Source organism: Salvelinus sp. IW2-2015, linkage group LG26, assembly GCF_002910315.2.
Source record: "Salvelinus sp. IW2-2015 linkage group LG26, ASM291031v2, whole genome shotgun sequence".
NCBI classification, from domain to species: Eukaryota; Metazoa; Chordata; class Actinopteri; order Salmoniformes; family Salmonidae; genus Salvelinus; species Salvelinus sp. IW2-2015.
The window spans coordinates 30,714,937-30,736,059 of NC_036866.1; the positions used below are offsets into that span (position 1 = coordinate 30,714,937).

A 21,123-nucleotide genomic window follows, 5' to 3' on the forward strand; every position below is an offset into this window, starting at 1 on the left:
TTTTACTATCCTTGTGGGGGCCAAACAATTGACTCCCATTCAAAATCCAATTTTTCCTGACCCCTATCCCTAACCCTAACCTTAACCCCAAACCCTAAACCTAACTCTAATTGAACCCTAACCCCTAAGCCTAAAATAGCCTTTTTCCTTGTGGGGACCAGTGAAATGTCCCCACTTGTCCAAATGTTCCTTGTTTTACTATCCTTGTGAGGAGCCAAAAAACAGACACATTTGCGGGTGCATGCACAAACACTACAGTACATGTCACCAATCAAAAGTCTTAGCTTGTATTATTTTGAGATTTGAAGTAGAAATGCTTTATTCTACTTAGTGGCTGTCGAGTGACGCAGGTAAAGTGATTGCCAAATTGGTGGAGCCTATAGCAATCAGAGACAGTGTGATAGATTCCATTCCACCGGGGACAGGCTGCACTAATCATATCCCCTAATTGGACAACCTTCTGAGGATGACAGAATGACAGAACAGCCCTCCTCCCAGAGAGAGAAGGGAAGGGACAGGAAAAAAAGACTTCTCCCTCCTCCCCTCATCCTACTCTCATTCCTCCTCTTTCTTCCCAGAGAGAGAGAAGCCAAGAAACAGACCGTCTCCTCCTCATGTCTGCACACTCATTCTCCTCTCTTTCCCTTTACATCCTTCCCTCTCTTCCTTCTGCCCACTTCCTACTCTTTCTCCTCCAACTCCCCATTTTGCTAACTGAACTTTCTCTGTACTTCTAACCATTCTCCCCTCTCACTCTACTCACCCCCTGATCTCCTCCCAAAGACCACATCTCTGCTGGATCTCACTTTGTCTGAATTCCAACATCCCTCTCCTGCCTCTAGGACCTCCTCAGAGGCTACTACTCTGTTCTCTCCTCCTTTAACAACCCAACAGCCCTCTCCTGCCTCTAGGACCTCCTCAGAAGCTACTACTCTGTTCTCTTCTCCTTTAACAACCCAGATATTTGGCCTTTCTCCCTCTCCTCCTCCCTCACTTGCTCCCCTCAGACTGTGGTGTGGCCTCAGGCAGCAGAGCAGCATATCCATGAATCGGAAGCAGGCAGGCAGCTATCAGGGCACCTCAAAGAGCACACACACCTGCAAGTACACAATCCCACCCACCACTTCTCTTCATCCTAATTTGTGGATGCTCATCACTCATTTCGTACTATATCTTACGAATTTCAAATCGTACAACATGTTATAAATTTGCAATTTGTTGTGGCTAACGTTAGCTAGATGGCTAACATTAGCCAGATGGCTAACATTAGCTAGGCTACGGGTTAAGATTAGGGTTAAATTAAAGGTTAGGAATAAGTGTTAGGGGTTAAGGTTGGGGTTAGTGGAAGGGTTAGCTAACATGAAAAGTAGTTGCTAAGTAGCTAATTAGCCAAAATGCTAAAGTTGTCCGTAATGTCATTCAACCTTTGGGTTGCTAGATCTTCACGTTATACCCCCACCCATCCTCCCCAACCAGCCTTCTTCCTTTCGTTTTTTGATGTAACCTTCTGTCTTATGTAACCATTTTGGGTTTACTACCTTTTTATTTGGGCATTTTTATTGTTCAGAAATGTGGTGGGTACTCTCTTCGTTCGCTGGACTTTATCCTGCTAACTGTACCAAATGTCCGAACTGAATTTGGTAAAAGGGCTTTTATGTACTCTGCGCCATCGCCTTGGAACGCCTTACAAAATACTTTTAAACTGGAAGAACTTGTCCCGATTGGTATTTTTAAATCACTGATGAATGATCTTGAGACTGATTCCCTGACCTGTCAATGCTGTTTTTAATTTTGTTATACTCTTGTGAATTCTATGGTTTTTACTAGATTACTTGTAGTTTTTCATGTTGTTTGTCTGTAATTTTTGTAATGACTTGGTGCTGCCCATCTTGGCCAGGACGCTCTTGAAAAATAGATTTAAAATCTCAATGAGCCCTTCCTGGTTAAAAAYATTAATAAAATCTGTTGACTATGTTATGTCTTTTAGGCCAAGTTGTTGTCTTTATATTTTTCTTCAACAAAGTCAGTGTGAAAGTATACACCTTCGCACCTCTGATGGCTGTTATACTCTAAACGCCTTTTCTCAGAGTGAGAGCAAGACAGAGAGAGAAGAGAGAGGTTTGCGAACACACACACACACACACTGACACTGTTCCCCCATGCCTGACATGAGGGGGAGAAGCCGTGTTTTGGGAGTAACTCAGAAAGTCTTATTTGTGTAAGGCAATTTCATCTTTCATCTCCAGTCAACCAAAAAGTCTCCCTGCTGTTTGATATGAAAATGTAATTATACATATATTCACATGGCTCCCCTACGGTGGGAAATGAACTATTTCTATTGCAATAGTCCTGGCTCAGCCCTTGGACGTAATAACTTATTTATTTCACCCGCAGGAGACAGGGCAGTACGTCTAGAGAGAGAACAGGGATAGCGTTAATAAGGAACAAAATGTCAGGATGAGGGGAGAAATATTCCCTACAAGGTTAGATTCCCGCTCTCTGCTTTTACCTCTCTCTCTTTCTGTAAAAGTGCACGCGCACAAGCTTGTACACACCTCTCCTCCAACACCTCTCTTAATCGCTCTCTTTCTCCCTTTCCTTTCACCACCACCACCTCCCTCTCCCTCCGTCTTAAGTCCCGTCTTACTGAGGACTAATGCAGTCCATGCATTATTGATTAGCACCAATACGTTTTTGTCCCTTTGCCTGTGATCGTGGCCCGCGGATAGGGGGCACGTTCAGCTGAAAAGCCCAACGCGGGGCTCACTATCTGGGGTCAGGAGAGTTCTGAGACCCCTGGGTGATGGATGCATAGATGGGGTCTCAATGGATGGGATCAGATGTGTATGTGTGTGAGAGAAAAATGTGTGTGTGAGAAAAAGGGGGAAAAGTTTTTTAAAAGTCTCAGAATCTTACTAACATCCACTGACTGTGTAAATGTCTCACCCTCCCTCTTAAAATGAACCAATCTCTCATTTTGGAAAACTTTGTTCTCCCCGCGAGGAACAGGGGGTAGGATCAAGCACGGTGTTGCTGACTTTGTTCTTTCTGTTTTTGGTGGGGGCCGGGTTGCTGAGGCCTATAGAGACAGACAGAGAGGGAAGGAGAGAGGGAAGGAGGGGAGCTGTGGCCTGATTGAGTTTGATTCCCTGCTCTTGGCAGAGAAATTGCAGGGCTTCTAAGTCATCATCCGGAAATGCGCCCATCACGCTCCAGCCTTGCCGCGTCAATCTAGCATTATTGCTTAATCAGACTGCGGTACTCTGGATAGGCTCAATGTGGGGGGGGGGGGGGGGGGGGGGGGGGGGGGGGCGAGGTCCCTACTGATTTAGCAGTACTTTAGTGCTTGAAGGCGACTGGGGGAAAGCGGGAGTAGTGGAGAGATACTGGAGAGGCTGATGAAGAGGGGACAGGGAAGTAACTTAGGTCTTTCCTGGTTAAGCATAGAGGTTGTCGGAGGGAGCACTTCACCAGAGCACCAGAGTAGAGACACTCATGCCAGCCATCCAAGTGGTAAATAAATATCCCCCATTTGCATTTCCAAACAGCGGTGATGCCGCCTGGACCTACTACTCAATCACATTAGCTAGGGAGAGAGAGGCCCATTTCTCAGGACCCCTGGGGGCCTGTGAGGGAAGGGGGCTGTAATGAGAGAGGATCCTTAATGGTTATCGATAGGGCCTCCAGGACAGTCTCTTACCCTGGCTCTCCAGTAAGCACTGCACTCTGCCACTACTTAATGAAGTAAAACTTGAATCTTCTCCGGGATGATTTAACATCGCACACAGCGCTGAGACATGGACCAATCAAGAAGTAGATGGGGCAGTGATATAGGAAAGGAGGGAGAAAGGGATGAAGAGAGGATGAGAGGGAGTATGAGTGAGGAAGATTGAGTTGAGGGTTATTAGCAAAAGAATGAGAGAAGAAAGAGAGTGAGCGAGAGAACAAAAGTGAGAGAGAGAGTCCAGATGGCAGTCTGTTGTGGAAAACGGAACCAGGGGTATGATGGGTAATTTGACATAGCAGAGTGAACACTCCACTGGGCCTAATTGGCCATTGTCCTGCGAGGCACTGCATCCCTTTCCTCCTCTCTCTCCGCCTCTCATTCTCTTTATTTAGCGCTCTTCCTCTTTCCCTCTCTCCATCCTCTCTCCGTCTCTATGTCCGCCTCGCTCGCTCTCCCTATCCCCATCTCCCTCTCTCCATCCCACTCTCTGCGTCTCATGGTTAATGTCAGTAGATCTGTCCTCTTCCTTTCTATCTGACATCTGCTCTGTGTGAAATGTGTAATTTAGAAATGGCCCCTGCTCATCCACCTGTCCCTGGGAGACCCTGTGCCATCCCCCAGCACTTTGTACTGCAATCATCCTGCCACAGAGAATCTGAGCTGGGGATGGAGTGTGATGAGGGGAAATGCAGAGTGGAAGGAGGCGTTGGAGGGAGGGTAGGGAATAAGGGAAAGAGAGAGATGGAAAGGCAGAGAGGAAGGAGGCGTTGGAGGGAGGGTAGGGAATAAGGGAAAGAGAGAGATGGAAAGCAGAGTGGAAGGAGGCGTTGGAGGGAGGTAGGGAATAAGGAAAGAGAGAGATGGAAAGGCAGAGGAAGGAAGGCGTTGAAGGGAGGGTAGGGAAAAAGGGAAGAGAGAGATGGAAAGGCAGAGAGGAAGGAGGCGTTGGAGGGAGGGTAGGGAATAAGGGAAAGAGAGAGATGGAAAGGCAGAGAGGAAGGAGGCGTTGGAGGAGGGTAGGGAAATAAGGGAAAGAGAGATGGAAAGGCAGAGCGGAAGGAGGCGGTTGGAGGGAGGGTAGGGAATAAGGGAAAGAGAGAGATGGATAGGCAGAGCGGAAGGAGGCGTTGAAGGGAGGGTAGGGAATAAGGGAAAGAGAGAGATGGCAAGGCAGAGAGGAAGAGAAATATATACTGTATCAGTGCTTCACATGAAGCTCGAGGAGGAAATGGATTCTCTGTCAGAGTGATTCAGAGGAAGCAGGAGGAACTACTATTATGTAAATTGGAGATTGTGTGTTTGTCAGTGCATAGCGTTTCATAGGTTGAAATGGAAGAGAGGATTTTGTAAATGTATGCTTTCACCACAGCGCCTCTAGATAAGAGCTGTCAATAGCTATTCAGTACGCTGGATGAGAGTAGATATTCTTTCTATAAAAAGCTGTTATTGATATTGGAGTGTCTATTATAAACTGGAGCGGCTTGGTGACGCAACCAACCCGACCGGAGAGGGAGTGAACGCCTTCACGCCCATCCACCCACACATCATCTCACTCCTCTTCACTTCACACCAGCCCACACACAAGCACGCACACTAAAATAGAGACAAAGAGTGAACAGACGGGCTAATAAAGCTGTGAAACAAAGCCGCAGAGGGAAAAATAACAAGAGTAGAGGGAATATTTTTCCATGAGAAAAGAGATATCATCGCAAACCATTCAGTGATGCCTGACATAATTCCCAGAACATTCTTGAAAACAATTCCTTTGATAGAGCTACCGCAAGCCTAAGTTGCAGTAGAGAGAAAGTGAAAACGCAAAAGCTATATAGCCACCAATCATGTCCTGAGTGTATGGAGAAGCATGTCATGTGACACACACACATACCATTCTATGTACTAACCATTCTGTAATCTCAGCCCACAGCCAGATAGATACTCCATTCCCTCTCATCCGTATCCATACATATATTTATACAGTACTGTCAAGGGTACAGCAATAGTGTACACCAATGGGAGAAGTGTGATGCTACAGGCAGAGGAGCATAGGATATGACCTTTAGTTTACATTGCATGTGATTGATGTGAGCAAAATGCTGCTCAGTACAGTTGGAGATGAATCCATCTCTTTAGCTTACTGATCCACAGCCTCCAGCCGCACTGATTCCAGCTCATCTTCATACATGTCATTATGTAAAAATGTACATTATGAAATTCACTGGATACTACCACCCACTCGCCAGAAGAAATCCATGCAATCCCCCCACCATGTGAAGTGTAGCATACATTAGCCTGAAAATGCCTCTGTGTGCTACCGGCTCTGAACCACAACTCTGGAACACACAAGGTCAGTGATGTGGAATTAAAACAAGCGTTGGTGATGTTTATCCAATTGAATAATCATTGAGGAGATGTGAGTTAGTAGCAGTTTTGCAGCCGGTATGAACACTTATCCACCCAGAGCCAATTTCCTCTGTGTGTCCGACAACGTACGCACCTGCCTTAATCGTTTACAGGAATTAACAAAGAGCCATTCTGATAAGAGCATTAACTATTGTAAAAAGTCAATCTGACACAGGCTCATTTAGTGCTTTTACAATCACTGTTGCCACAGGGAAAATTGAGGAATTAGCCTAATTGAGGGGAGTTGCATTGAGCAACACTGTCTCCGCCGCCTGCGTAGGCCGCAGAAATAAAATCTCTCATTAATTAGTAGTGTGAAATTTAATTTGGCGGCTCTGTGCTCCGGGGAGGGCTGTTAGTGTAGCGCGGTGTCACGTGGCTGATAATTCCCCCATAAAGCCAATTTTCACAGAGATGTAAATAGATTGATAAACAATTAGAGTGCATTCAGCACATCCTGGATCAGCCGGCGCCTGCCTCCTATATCTCCTTCAGAGTCGTTAAAGTCCTGTTAGTGCGCCTTAATTCATTTCTTAAAGAGCATCCTATAGAAGAGAGGAGAGAGAAGAAAAAACCCAAAAGCGGAGGGCCAGGTATAGAAAGAGGAGTCGGAGGGAGAGAGAGTTTTAGTTTAGTTTATTCATTCGACCATTTAAAAAAACAAGCACATCTGAAACTTGAAAAGCCTGCTTTTTCATATACCATCTCCTCCCCCCTACTGTTTAGTTTGTTTTTGGTAGTACTACTACAGCCTAGTTCCTTAAATTATTTCTAAAGCTTTTTAGGGTCATTTTTGTTCTCAATGATTTTATCAGCAAAGTAACCCCTCTTAGCTTCATACATCCTGCTCTGTGCTTCATTTCATTTACGTTTATATAGGAGAAAATCAGGCTGCTCTTGAGAGTTCCTTTTTCCTTGCTTTAATAGATTCTAGAATCTCATGATTAAAGCAAGGAATAGATCTCAGCTTTACTTTGACCCATCTAATGGGAACCATCACATTCACCACCTCAAGGAATCTACATTTAAAGGCTTCCCAGGCACTGTCTACCCCTACACTATCCAGCACAGATGCCCAGACAATTTTACCCTCTTGCGCCCTAAATATTTCAACACTGTAACACTGAGTTCCTTTGATTCGAATAGTTTTGTGACACTTAACAATATCTTTAAAAACCCTTCTTGTGCAAAATGTAATAAAATGATCACTGATTCCATAGACTATTACTCCACTCTGCAATATTTTGGATTTATCAGACACCAATATTAAGTAAATCGTACTTTGCACTGTTTCACATACCCTGGTGGGTACAGTACACTGACAGCAAAGGTACGTTTCATTGAGCCCATGCCCAAAGCTAGGATCGCTGTATTTTAGATGAATCCACTGCGCGTATTCCAAACATACCAGAGCTTTGCTGTTACTCTAACCCAACGTTCGCAGGAGGTGCATGGCTGCATAGGCCGTTTGTGTTCATGATAAACTGAGGCATTGATGTATATCACCTGATAAAAGAAGCCATAGAGTTATTATAAGATCTCCATTAATTTGAGATTTCAGACTGGCCTTGGATGATCGTTTTGGTATATAACATTCCTTCCAAATCCGAAGTGCTGGATGCCATCAGATGTGTTGGCATGACAGAAGTTGCTGAGAATGTATCGTTCTTTAATGTAGAGTAAAGTAAAAGTGCTGCCACCATGCCAAACAGCCACCTGGCCTTGCACACACACACACACACACACACAGAGAGACACAGAGAGACACAAAACAAAATCCTTCGTACCCAGTCAGTGCTCCAGGAGGAGGGTTGGCCACGCCTGAATTTGAGTTTTTGTGTGGGCTCCACCCCTGAAATGGGTATNAGAGAGAGAGAGAGAGAGAGAGAGAGAGAGAGAGAGAGAGAGAAAACAACATCTCTAATGGAAGTGATGGATCAGGCCTGAAAGGCAGATGATATTCGTTTCATTCTCCACCATAGTTCTATTTGGGGCCAAATGGAGAAATGGAGCATATCAGTGCCTCCAGTAATGCTGTAGTATAATGCAGGAAAATGTGCCGGGATCCCCCCAGCAAGCAGCCTGCAGAACACACGAGACAGCCTGGAAATGAGGAAGTGAAGGAAGGACCCATAACAACCAAGGTCTTGGTGCTGAAGCCCTCTCTGTTTACAATGCACTATAAATACTGTCCCCAGAGTGCTGCAATGCCATTTGGTCCTGGGTTTCATTGGGACTGCATATGGGAACAGGGCCTGGAGCGGTATGGTACTGCACTACTAACTAGCTCCCAGACGATGACAGTATAGGCTGTGTCCCAAATGGCAGCCTATTCCCTATTTGGTCCACTACTTTTGACCAGGAATAGGGTGACATTTGGGGTGCAGTAGTGACTGTAGAGTATAGAGTCCCACCATGTGTCAAAGGGTAACAGAGTAGAGGCTCTAATCAGCTTGGACAAGCCACTCTTATGGAACTGCTGAGCTGTCACACTACGATCACACTGCATTCTGGAACATTGATAAAATTATAAGCTCTAGAATGTGGTTGAATGGAGAAAAAATCCTTCGGAGTGACGAGGGGGTGGTAGAATTATTGAATTAGAGCAGGGATGGACTTTGATTTACTGAATCAGGTGATTCGGAGAAGGGCTGGAACAAAATCCTTCGTACCCAGTCAGTGCTCCAGGAGGAGGGTTGGCCACGCCTGAATTTGAGTTTTTGTGTGGGCTCCACCCCTGAAATGGGTATTTGTATCTTTCTGCAGTATACTCTGACATTTCTACAGAGGAGAGCAGAGTTTGGAGGAACCTTTGTCAATTCTCTCCAGCTTCCTGAAACAAGGTTTATTTTCCTCCTCTCAGTTTAAAAAGCCTCTTTCTTCACCACTGCTCTAAATATATCTTAAACTTCCCTTCAAAAAGCTGGAGAGTCAAGGCCAGCAAAGAGAAAAACGATTTAGAGCCAGATAAACTTGTATCTATCCCTCTATTGAACAACACCTCAAGTGTGCTGAGAAACCATATCAATAGCTAAAAGGGGATAAATAACAGTGAAACCCTGCTCTATCCCTACACTCTTCCTCCCCACCACCCTCCCTCCTCCCGGAGAGGTGGACTCCCCCTGGTTTTATTTGCATATCTGTCCCATGTGATGTATGGGAGTCGTTCCAGGCTGGGCCATTATGAAGAGTGACGGGTCACGGCGCCCACGCTACCATGAAAACACTTGGCAGACTGGCACAGCTGCGTCCCGCCCTCATCTCCCTCCCTAACGGTGGACTACTGTCGCTGCCACCATGGGAAAATAAAATAATTGCGCCCAGGTGCCGAGGCAAGCTGTCCGGGAATGCTTTGGAATGCTGTGTCTGTGTGTGCTGTGTCTCTGAGCGATGTCATGGAAATAACTTTTCCCCCTTCAACAGAGATGGAGAGATGGTAGAAGATCATATGGCAGCAGAGGAAGAAGAGAAGGAGAGATTAAAAGAGAGAGAAAAAGAGTGTGTGACGGAGAAGAGACAGCCTGGCTATTAGGCTAAGTCTTCTGACATGTGAACGCTCCCCATCCAAGTTCTGTCATCCACACGTACATAGCCTAAGTCTGAAGGACACAAAAGAAGACTATATCATCCTCTCTGCCTGCTTCCTGTCTGTATACTGCTGTCACAACTCTTTTCTCCTGATAAACATTCCCTGTCCCTCAGTTCCACGTGTCCTCTCAAATAAACAAACACAAAATTAGAACCTTCGCCCAGAATACTTACCACTGGGGATATCACATGTTTAATGTTTGAGCATACAATCCTGCGCTAATGATGAATACAATAGAAAGAAGTGAATACAATACAATAGAGCTGTATTGACGGGTCCCTGTGGTTGTGTGTTCCTGCAGTAGCAACAGTAGACTCGACAGTAGGTCAGATACCTGGCAGTGTGGGGCCAGGACAACAACCTCTCCCTCAATGTGAGCAAGACAAAGGAGCTGATCGTGGACTACAGGAAAAGGAGGGCCGAACAGGCCCCCCATTAACATCGACAGGGCCGTACGTGGAGCTGGGCGAGAGTTTCAAATTCCTTGGTGTCCACATCACCAACAAACTATCATGGTCCAAACACACCAAGACAGCCGTGAAAAGGGCACGACAAAACCTATTCCCCCTCAGGAGACTGAAAAGATTTGGCATGGGTTCCCAGATCCTCAAAAGGTTCTACAGCTGCACCATCGAGAGTATCCTGACCGGTTGCATCACCGCCTGGTATTGCAACTGCGCTGCATCTGACCGTAAGGCGCTACAGAGGGTAGTGCGTACGGCCCAGTACATCACTGGGGCCAAGCTTCCTGCCATCCAGGACCTCTATAATAGGAGGTGTTAGAGGAAAGCCCCCAAAATTGTCAGAGACTCCAGTCACCCAAGTCATAGACCGTTTCCTCTGTTACCGCACGGCAAGCGGTACCGGATCGCCAAGTCTAGGACCAAAAGGCTTCTTAACAGCTTCTACCCCCAAGCCATAAGACTGCTGAACCATTAATCAAAATGGCCACCAGACTATTTACATTGGCACCCCCAACCCCCTCCATTTATTTTGTACACTGCTGCTACTCACTGTTGATTATCTATGCATAGTCACTTCACCCCTACCTACATGTAGAAATTACCTCGACTAACCTGTACCCCCGCACATTGACTCGTTACCGGTACCCCCTGTATATAGCCTCGTTATTGTTATTTTACTGAGTTACTTTTTATTATTTTTTACTTTTGTTTATTTGGTAAATATTTTCTTAACTCTTCTTGAACTGCACTGTTGGTTAAGGGCTTGTAAGTAAGCATTTCAAGGTAAGGTCTACACTTATCTGCGCGTGTGACAAATAAAGTTTGATTTGATTTGACACTGAGCTGGGACAGGAGCAGACACTTTCACTGGGCCCTGACGGCTCCACAGTGCTAGTTGGATGACAAATACATTTTTATGGGTGCTAATGCATCTTGTAAAACATCTGTCATAAAAGCCTGCCAGCTCCTGGAACTAATATTCCCCCCATGATATTTTATCATAACACAAGACAGAAGGCAATTTCAGTGTTTTGGGAAATCCAGTGGCCTGTCCATCCATGCCTATTAGTTAAAACACAACCCCCCCTCCCCAGACAAACACCTTCAGTGGAGGCTAGGAGGGAAACAACACTATACACTGTCATTTAAATCAGGACCAAGCCCGCAGCAACCACCAAACCTTTACATATATATTTTTCCTATACGAAGATCTTCCTCACCTACTACCAAGAGAAAGATGAAGAAAAAAAACTCTAAAATGTCATTCAAACAAAGAAAAACTGATCTGCAATCTCCCTCAACACCCCTCGCACCATCCAATGCAAAAGAGAAAAAACAAGTGCAAATAGTAAAAGAGAAAAAATATTTTCTTGATGTGTGACCAGTGAGAGGTGGTGTGCTATGTGGTGTGCATACTAACACTCCTCTATAGTAGGGTAATTAAGAACTGTCTCCCTTCCCACTCCTTCACTCCTCCAGTTCTCTACATTCCACTCAAGGTTGCCTTCTCCCGCCGCCGCCGAATACTGATACTGATGTGCTAGGCAACATAACGCCACAGCAACACATAAATTGCAACAGTGACAGCGCCTGTCGGGAGGCTGCTGAATTAAACATGGCCATGACAACCTTCGTGCTCTCCCTCTCTCTCTCTTTGCGCTCTCTCCAGCAGAGGGATGGAGGCAGTAAAAGAGGAAAGGATGAGAGAAGAGACAGACATCTCCGGCCCTTCCACTCTGCTGAGCCTGGGGTCCGTGAACCGTGTGTTGTGATGTCACACGATTCAGCGGGCCCCTGTCTGCATGTAACAGTGTTAACAGTATATTGGTGGTGTAGTGGGCCGGGAGGGAGCAGGGCTAGGAGATGAGGCGGTGTGATATGGTTCTGCTGCTGCAGTGTTGACAGGTCATAGCGAGGGGCAGGATTCATCAGCCTTTGTTCAGCTCACCACTATCACCCCGCCAACATCTCCACTGAGCTGACACCAGACCTGGAACCCTACCCCGGGGTGTCAGACTGTGTGTATGTTTGTGTGTGAGAGAGAGTGAGAGGGGCACAGTGAGCATAGTCTTCATGTGGCTGAAGTAAGGAATATTTTACATCAGGCTCAAGAAGTATGTGTGCGTGTTGTATTTAGTACTTGGGAATGCAATAAATAATGTTTGTGTGTTCTGTAACTTCTAGAGTGGTGCGTGTGTGTGGGATTACCCTTAACAGAGATACGGGGTGACAGTCTGCTTTGGGAAAACCACTGGCACTCAAAGAGAGAGAGATTGCAACTTTGTTGTCTGTATCGGTGTCTGTATGTGACAGAGGAGGAGGGAGTGTTATCCTTCTTTTACTAAGTCACATCACCCAGTTATTCCAACTCAACCCTCTGTCCCAGCAAACACTGAAGCAGGTATTCACTGTCTTTTTACAACCAATAGGCCTGCCCCGTGTAATACCCAAGATTCTACCAGCCTGGAGACTGAGACTGCTAGATTGACTGGCATCTGCTAGTTGGAGTGGTTGCCATACGTGGCCAGTGTTCAGTTAGCCATCATACCCCATTACYAACCATTAAATGTTCTCCATCATTCCTGCGTCAGCTCCTTACCGATGGCGATGCTGCCTGGTCTCGTCAAGCTGTATCAGAACGCTTCCCTACAGACGATGACTAGAGTGTGATGGAGTCACACTGTACACACAGAATCACAACACATCTGTGTTCTACTATACACTGCTCCCTTCTCCAGCAGTCTACCTCTCTCATATAGGCTCTCTCTCTGACACGCACTCTCCATTTTCAGTCTGTCTTAATAAACTCACTTCATTTCTTGCTCCCTCGCTCTCCCTCCTCAACAGCCCAGTCTTTCAAGCTAGTGCTGACAACGAGCGGCATGATTACTTTCCAGGAAAGGAGAGCAGAGTAAAAGAGGAGAGCAGACCCTTTTAATGAGCAGGTGCAGAGAGAAAGAACAAACAAATGAGAAAGGAAGACTGTTTCACAAAAACAAACCATCAACGTTGTGATTAATAAGCAACCAAACAAAATAAATATTCAGATATACTGTATTACAGCCACAATTTGGAGTCTGTTTCAGCCCAAAAGCAGCCCTGCTACTTGGTTTGGAACAGAACAAGCTAAACATACAACCACTCAATTTAATTGACAGAGCTACGGATGCAAGGACTGACAGTCCATGCAGTCAAAACACAAACAATCCGTTAATACATTTTGAGTTTGATAGGGTCAAACAGTTGTACTGAGCTCATGAGGTATTCATAAACAGTACATGGACTTGGTAGGAAGTGTAATACTTGGTAACATATTGGATACCACAAGCTTATCAGCAAGGGTATCACTGGAAGTAGATATAACTCAATGTGCAACACAGGAGAAGATAGCAAACTGTTTATACCACCGTACACACTGAAGTTTGCTGTCAGACTAACCTATTGTTGTTGTTTTGTGCACTGGAGCCCTATGCGATACTGTATGATTCACTAGGCTTGCTCCCATTTTTCATCCCCTATTCCTCTATATTACTGCATGCCCAGAAAGCTACAATCTCCCCCATTTTACCATCTCCCCTCTTTCCCTTCTCTATTCTGAGTTAAACATGATCTCTCCTTTCTTGAATACTTAAAGCGGTAACTGGGGGTATATATATTAATATTTTAAGTTATCCTCTTGATTCCCTTGTTAAATAGTTAAAGTGCATCCTCTTCTGGCTCCATTTCAATGTCAGCAGAAAACATTGACAATAACTGCTTTCAAATGAATTAGATATAAATAGATATACTTAACTGACGAACCGACAAACACACACAGAACTACTGTAGACAATCCATCATTTATAGGCACTATAGGCTTGAAACATTAAAGGGATACTTCGGGATTTTGGCAATGATGCCCTTTAGCCCCGAGTCAGATGAACCCGTGAATACCATTTTTATGTCTCTGTGTGCAGTTTTAAAGGAATTTGCTAACTAGCTTTAGCACAATTGCTGACTAGCGTTATCGCAATGACTGGAAGTCTATGGGAACTTCTAGCATTCTAGCTGTTCCTGTAGACTTCCAGTCATTGCGCTAATGCTAGTTAGCATTTGTTCGCAAAACTACCTCTAACTTCCTTCATACTTGACGCAGAGAGATAAAAATGATATCCACGAGTTCATCTGACTCTGGGGAAGTAGATACGTCCCGAAGTATCCCTTTAATGTTTCAAGCCTATAGTGCCTATAAATAATGGATTGTCTGCAGTATTTGTGTGTTTGTCGGTTCGTCAGTTAAGTATATCTAAACAGTGTGTTGCCTACTCATTCATTTGAAAGCAGTTATCCTCAGAGTTTTCTGCTGATATTTAAAAGGAGCCAGAAGAGAATGCACTTTAACAATTTTACTGCCAGAATCCCTTAATAATAACATTGCCCAAAGTAWCCCTTAATACTACATATTTCATTGAATTTTATTGAGCAAGGATAATCCACTCAGTAACACTTGCCACTGTTTTCTTAGGAGTTCTGGGATCAAAGTCCAGGCAGATAACTAGTCTGAGATTGGCACTTTGCTCCTCCCTTCTTCTTACTGGGGATGATGGTCAACACAGAACACAGGACAACACACATGACCAGAGTCTAGTATTTACTCCAACCCCTAGGATTCAAAACTTAACTCCACAGGCTATATCTAGCAACYGTAGTTTAAAGTCTACCTTTCTACAACTCAAAAAAATCTGAGCTCCTCCACATCCATTAGAAAACCAGACACTTTCAGTCACATCTTTTATGAAAATACATTATTGTCAACTGCACCATTTTCTTGATGTGCGAGAATACAATCTTATGATTCAGATTCTGACATTTCAGAAACTCTATTAAATCTAAAAAGCTTTACATTTTCCAATCCACTTTAAGCAGCACTACCCTTTCCATTTAGGTCCACATCTCTTCAGAATGGCTGAACAGGGGAACAAAATACAAAACCATAATGCTTTGGCAACTCCCAAGGTTAAATTGTGATTCTTATCGGAAGCTTTGTTGTGGTAAAATGACCTTTTTTGCATTCCAGTTAACCCGGGAAGAAAAAGAAAAGAAAAAGAAAGAAACGCGCACGCACAGGTTTAAGATTAGAGCTGCTGTGGCTGTCGATGTCATTCGATAGTGGACCTCAAAGTGAGTACCAGTGACATGAACCTAAAGAAGTCTGTGGGTTGTGTGTAGTACATGTGACTCTTTCGATTAATAATACAGATTTATTTGTGGTGTGACATTCAGTGAGTGGTGTGTGTGTGTGTGAGTGTGTGAGTGTGTATATATGTGCTTGCACAGAGAACAGTGTTATGTCAGTGTGTGTGTTAGTGCACACATGCCAGTGCATGTTTAGCAGGATAGTGTAGAGGGTGAAGTGTGGAATGCGAGATCCACAGTCCCATTGGAATGTGAAAGGAAAGGAGTGTGATCCTCCATCATCACCCACAGCAGCCAGCTGGGCCCTGTTACTCACGCACGCAAGGACGCCACACACACACGCACCAGCAGTCACTTAAACCCTGTTGGCTGGTGTTTCCAACTATAGCCACTTAAATTATTAAGTGAGGGCATGTTGATTATACCGCGGCATACAGTTTACACACAGTAAGACACACACGCGTTCTCGCACACACCACACACACACACACACACACACACACACACACACACACACACACACACACACACACACACACACACAACACACACACACACACACACACGATGGGATAATGGAGGGGGGGGGGGGCTGCAGAGCCTTGGTTCTCTCTGGGGATTGTAAATATTTCATTAGCGGAAACCCAGCTCTGTGTTTCCATCTCAGGGGTCTTTCCTCAGCCCTCTACCACTTAACTCCTCTCTTTCCTCCCTTCCACCCATCTGTTTGACCCTCTGAAGGGCAAAGGGCTCAACATAGTGGCTAAAGCTGAGCCAAATCATCTCAACACCACACCCTTCCCTCTCCTAACCCTGAATGTGTTGACTGAACATCAGGAGGGCAACGATAGAGAGCTACCACTTCCTCTTCCTGTACAGCCTTGCCAGCACAACCAAAACACTACTAACTAACCATCCATTCAAGGAGAGAAAGATCACAACAAAAACAAAATTAGGCAACCGATTTCACAGTTCAGACTGTGTGTGTTACATAAATGTCTTGGTGTTAGTAGCATATGTGAGAGCGAGCGWGAACAAGAGAGCGGGTGGGGGGGTGAGGGAGATAGCTGGGGGGAGAGAGATAGAGCGCAAGAGATGGAGAAAAGGAGCAAGAGAGAGAAGAGTATGTGTGATTACATAAAGGCTCTGGTGAGAGCACTAGCCCTTAGCCCTGCAATCGCTACTCTCTGAGGTAACGCTACTTCTGCTCAGGTCCTATTCATGATAAAACAGAGGAAATGTGTGTGTGCGCGCACAGGTCCCACGCATGAAAAAGCGGGTCTGAAAGTCAGGGTGCATGGCTCCAGAGAAAGACCATAGCGATGTGACAGAGTGGAGGAATAAGTGGAGGGACCTCCTATCATCCTTATAAGTGCCAGACTTCCCAGCGTGCCTTATCATATTAGTGTGATTACACTGCATGATTTATATGCTTGCCAAGCCTCCCCTGCTTGGCAGACTTTCTGCACATCACAGTCCCGTAACTCTTTCTGACACACATATCTTCGTCTCAACTGGGGTTGTAAAGTGATGGTACATTACTGGAAACTTTTGAAGTTTGCCAGTAAACTACCCGAAATGTGYTATCTTTCAAGGATTTTATGTAATCTATCACAAGACATGTAAGTGGCCCTTGTGTACTTCAGCTTATCACAGGTGTCTGTAATTATCTCTGGCCATCTATGTGGCCTCATCACAAAAACAGATAACTATTAAATAAGATGATTTTAAAATACAAACTAGAATAACAAAGTTGTAAAACATTATCCTAAATATAAACCTTTAACTTCGTTAATACCATTGTGTTAAATATGGGGTTTCAGCATGAAATATCKTTTGTTATTTTTACTCATGTTTTGGTSTCAAACTGGTGGTAGTTGTGAAAAAAGTCAATAGTTGGAGGAGTTGCAGAGGTAATTGAAAATAATGTAATCGCTGATTAGATGCTTTGTTTTGATTAATTAGGGTATTGTCTCTTAAACCATATGGTCTACATACTGGAAACTAATGGACAATATGGACACATAAAAAAGGAATATAATACAGTACCAGTCAAAAGTTTGGACACACCTACACATTGAAGTTTTTTTTTTTTTTTTACTATTTTCTACATTGTAGAATAATAGTGAAGACATCTAAAGCTATGAAATAACACATATGGAATCATGTAGTAACCAAAAAAAGTGTTAAACAAAATCAAAATATATTTTAGATTTTAGATTCTTCAAAGTAGCCACCCTTTGCCTTGATAACAGCTTTGGACACTTTTGGCATTCTCCGAACCAGCTWCATGAGGTAGTCACCTGGAATGCATTTAAATTAACAGGTGTGTCTTGTTAAAAGTTTGTTGAATTTGGTGAATTTCTTTCCTTCTTAAATGCGTTTGAGCCAACCAGTTGTGTTGTCACAAGGTAGGGGTGGTAAACAGAAGATAGCCCTATTTGGTAAAAGACTAAGTCCAAATTATGGCAAGAACAGATTAAATAAGCAAAGAGAAATGACAGTCCATCATTACATTAAGACATGAATGTCAGTCAATGCGGAACATTTTAAGAATTTTCWAAGTTATGATGAAACTGGCTCTCATGAGGACCGCCACAGGAAAGGAAGACCCAAAGTTACCTCTGTTGCAGAGGATAAGTTCATTAGAGTTACCAACATCAGAAATTGCAGCCCAAATAAATGCTTCACAGAGATCAAGTAACAGACACATCTCAACATTAACTGTTCAYAAGAGACTGCATGAATCAGGCCTTCATGGTCGAATTGCTGCAAAGAAACTAGAGGACACCAATAAGAAGAAGAGACTTGCTTGGGCCAAGAAACATGAACAATGGACGTTAGACCGGTGAAAATCTGTCCTTTGGTCTGATGAGACCAAATGTTTGATTTTAGGTTCCAACCGCCATGTCTTTGTGAGACGCAGAATAGGTGAACGGATGATCTCCGCAGGTGTTGTTCCCACCATGAAGCATGGAGGAGGAGGTGTGATGGTGCTTTGCTGGTGACACGGTGAGTTATTTAGAATTCAAGGCAAACTTAACCAGCATGGCTACCACACCCTTCTGCAGCGATACGCCATCCCATCTCGTTTGCGCTTAGTGGGACTATCATTTAATTTAACAGGACAATTTCCCAACACACCTCCAAGCTGTGTAAGGGCTATTTGACCAAGGAGAGTGATGAGTGCTGCATCAGATGACCTCGCCTCCACAATCACTCGACCTCAACACAATTGAGATGGTTTGGGTTGAGTTGGACCGCAGAGTGAAGGAAAAGCAGCCAACAAGTGTTCCCCACATATGAGAACTACTTCAAGACTGTTGGAAAATAATTCCAGGTGAAGCTGGTTGAGAGAATGCCAAGAGTGRGCAAAACTGTCGTAAAGGCAAAGGGTGGGTACTTTGAAAAATCTAAAATATATTTTGATTTGTTTAATACTTTTTTGGTTACTACATGATTCCATATGTGTTATTTCATATTTCATTATTTCTACAATGTAGAAAATAGCAAAAATAAAGAAAAACTCTTGAATGAGTAGGTGTGTCTAAACTTTTGACTGGTACTGTATATGAACACATTTTTAAAAAGTTATTCAAGTATAAATTACCAAAGTTATGATTTGGTATTTTTGGGGTATTTTATTAGGATCCCCATTAGCTGTTGCAAAAGTAGCAGCTACTCTTCCTGGGGTCCACACAAAACATGAAATAGTACAGAACATTAATAGAAAAGAACAGCATACATTTGGTAGACTGCCATAGATTCTGTTAATTACCAAAATTACTGAAGATTCCGGTGGCATAGGCCTCAGTGAATGTCCCGCCTCTCTTTTCATCAGAAAACTAACAGAAACCTTGCTCTCCTAATCTTCGTCCCTTAAGGACCACCTGTCTAGCATAACTTGCAACTCACCCAGGGTGAAAAACAATCTAAGAATGATCAACTTTTAGAGATGTAGAGAGACTCCATCGATTGGGATGTTTCATTTGCTTTCTTTAGTACAACTCATCCTTCTCATTTGTAAAGTTGCACAATGTCTCTGTCCCTCCCTCCCTCCCTCTCCCTCTTTTGCTGTCCCTCTCCCCCTTTCTCTCTTTTCTCTCCAATCCTCCTATATTCTCCAGGGAGACACATTGGCTCTGTGAAATGAACCGTTTATGCCCCATCCCCTGCTGTCCCAGGATGCTTTGAGGAGATGTGTGTGGAGACGCTAAGCACCTCACCTGTTCCTCCATCGATCAGAACAAACTAACACACACCCATTACATTTACATTTACATTTACATTTAAGTCATTTAGCAGACGCTCTTATCCAGAGCGACGCGCACAAACAAACTATTGATCAGTGGCCCTACCATCTCCCAAACCAACACCACTCTCTGATCAGGGAAGTTATTTCAAGGGGGCTCAGGGAGGATGATGAGAAACCATTAACCAAATCAATGTTTGTGCGTGGTGTATTATGTGAGAGATGTGCAAGGGGGGCAATGGCACCTCTTGGTAGGATATAAATTGATTCAATAAAAGACAAATCTCATAATACATCATTAGCACACACAAACAGGCAAACCATGACTAAGTTCACAAAGAGGCTTCAATTGTGCGATTAGAGCCAGATGATAAGTATAGTCATGACCTGTGTCTATGTAGAGCTCCTCACTAACACTGGGGAGAGGGGACTAGGGAGAGAGGCTCATCACTAACACTGGGGAGAGGGGACTAGGGAGAGAGGCTCATCACTAACACTGTTTTTTCTAGCAGAGGGGACTAGGATAGGCTCCATCCTAACATGGGAGAGGGGACTAGGGAGAGAGGCTCCTCACTAACACTGGGGAGAGGGGGCTAGGGAGAGAGGATCATCACTAACACTGGGGAGAGGTGGCTAGGTAGAGGCTCCTCACTAACACTGGGGAGAGGGGACTAGGGAGAGAGGCTCCTCGGAGGATGTGTTGGTACCATTCRTTATTCATGGCTGTGTTCTTAGGCAAAACTGTGAGTGAGCCCACTCCCTTGGCTGAGAAGCAACCCCACACATGAATGGTCTCAGGATGTTTTACTGTTGGCATGACACAGGACTGATGGTAGCACTCACCTTGTCTTCTCTGGACAAGGTTTTTTACAGCTGCCCAAAAAAATCGGAAAGGGGATTCATCAGAGAAAATGACTTCACCCCAGTCCTCAGCAGTCCAATCCCTGTACCTTTTGCAGAATATCAGTCAGTACCTGATGTTTTTCCTGGAGAGAAGTGGCTTCTTTGCTGCCCTTCTTGACACCAGGCCATCCTCCAAAAGTCTTCGCCTCACTGTGCGTGCAGATGCACTCACACCTGCCTGCTGCCATTCCTGAGCAAGCTCTGTACTGGTGATGCCCCGATCCCGCAGCTGAATCAACTTTAGGAGACGGTCCTGGCGCTTGCTGGACTTTCTTGGGCGCCCTGAAGCTTTCTTCACAAGAATTGAACTGCTCCCCTTGAAGTTCTTGATGATCCGATAAATGGTAGATTTAGGTGCAATCTTACTGGCAGCAATATCCTTGCCTGTGAAGCCCTTTTTGTGCAAAGCAATGATGACGGCACGTGTTTCCTTGCAGGTAACCATGGTTGACAGAGGAAGAACAATGATTCCAAGCACCACCAACCTTTTGTAGCTTCCAGTCTGTTATTCAAACTCAATCAGCATGACAGTGTGATCTCCAACCTTGTCCTCGTCAACACTTACACCTGTGTTATCGAGAGAATCACTGACATGAAGTCAGCTGGTCCTTTT

The 21,123-nt window shown here is 44.4% G+C and overlaps 1 protein-coding gene across 3 annotated transcripts in view; it reads right to left on the reverse strand.

The window, feature by feature from the left end:
* Positions 1–21,123, reverse strand: part of trim44 (tripartite motif containing 44) — a 75,046-nt gene that overhangs the window by 401 nt on the left and 53,522 nt on the right. The gene's annotated exons all lie outside the window — the stretch shown is intronic.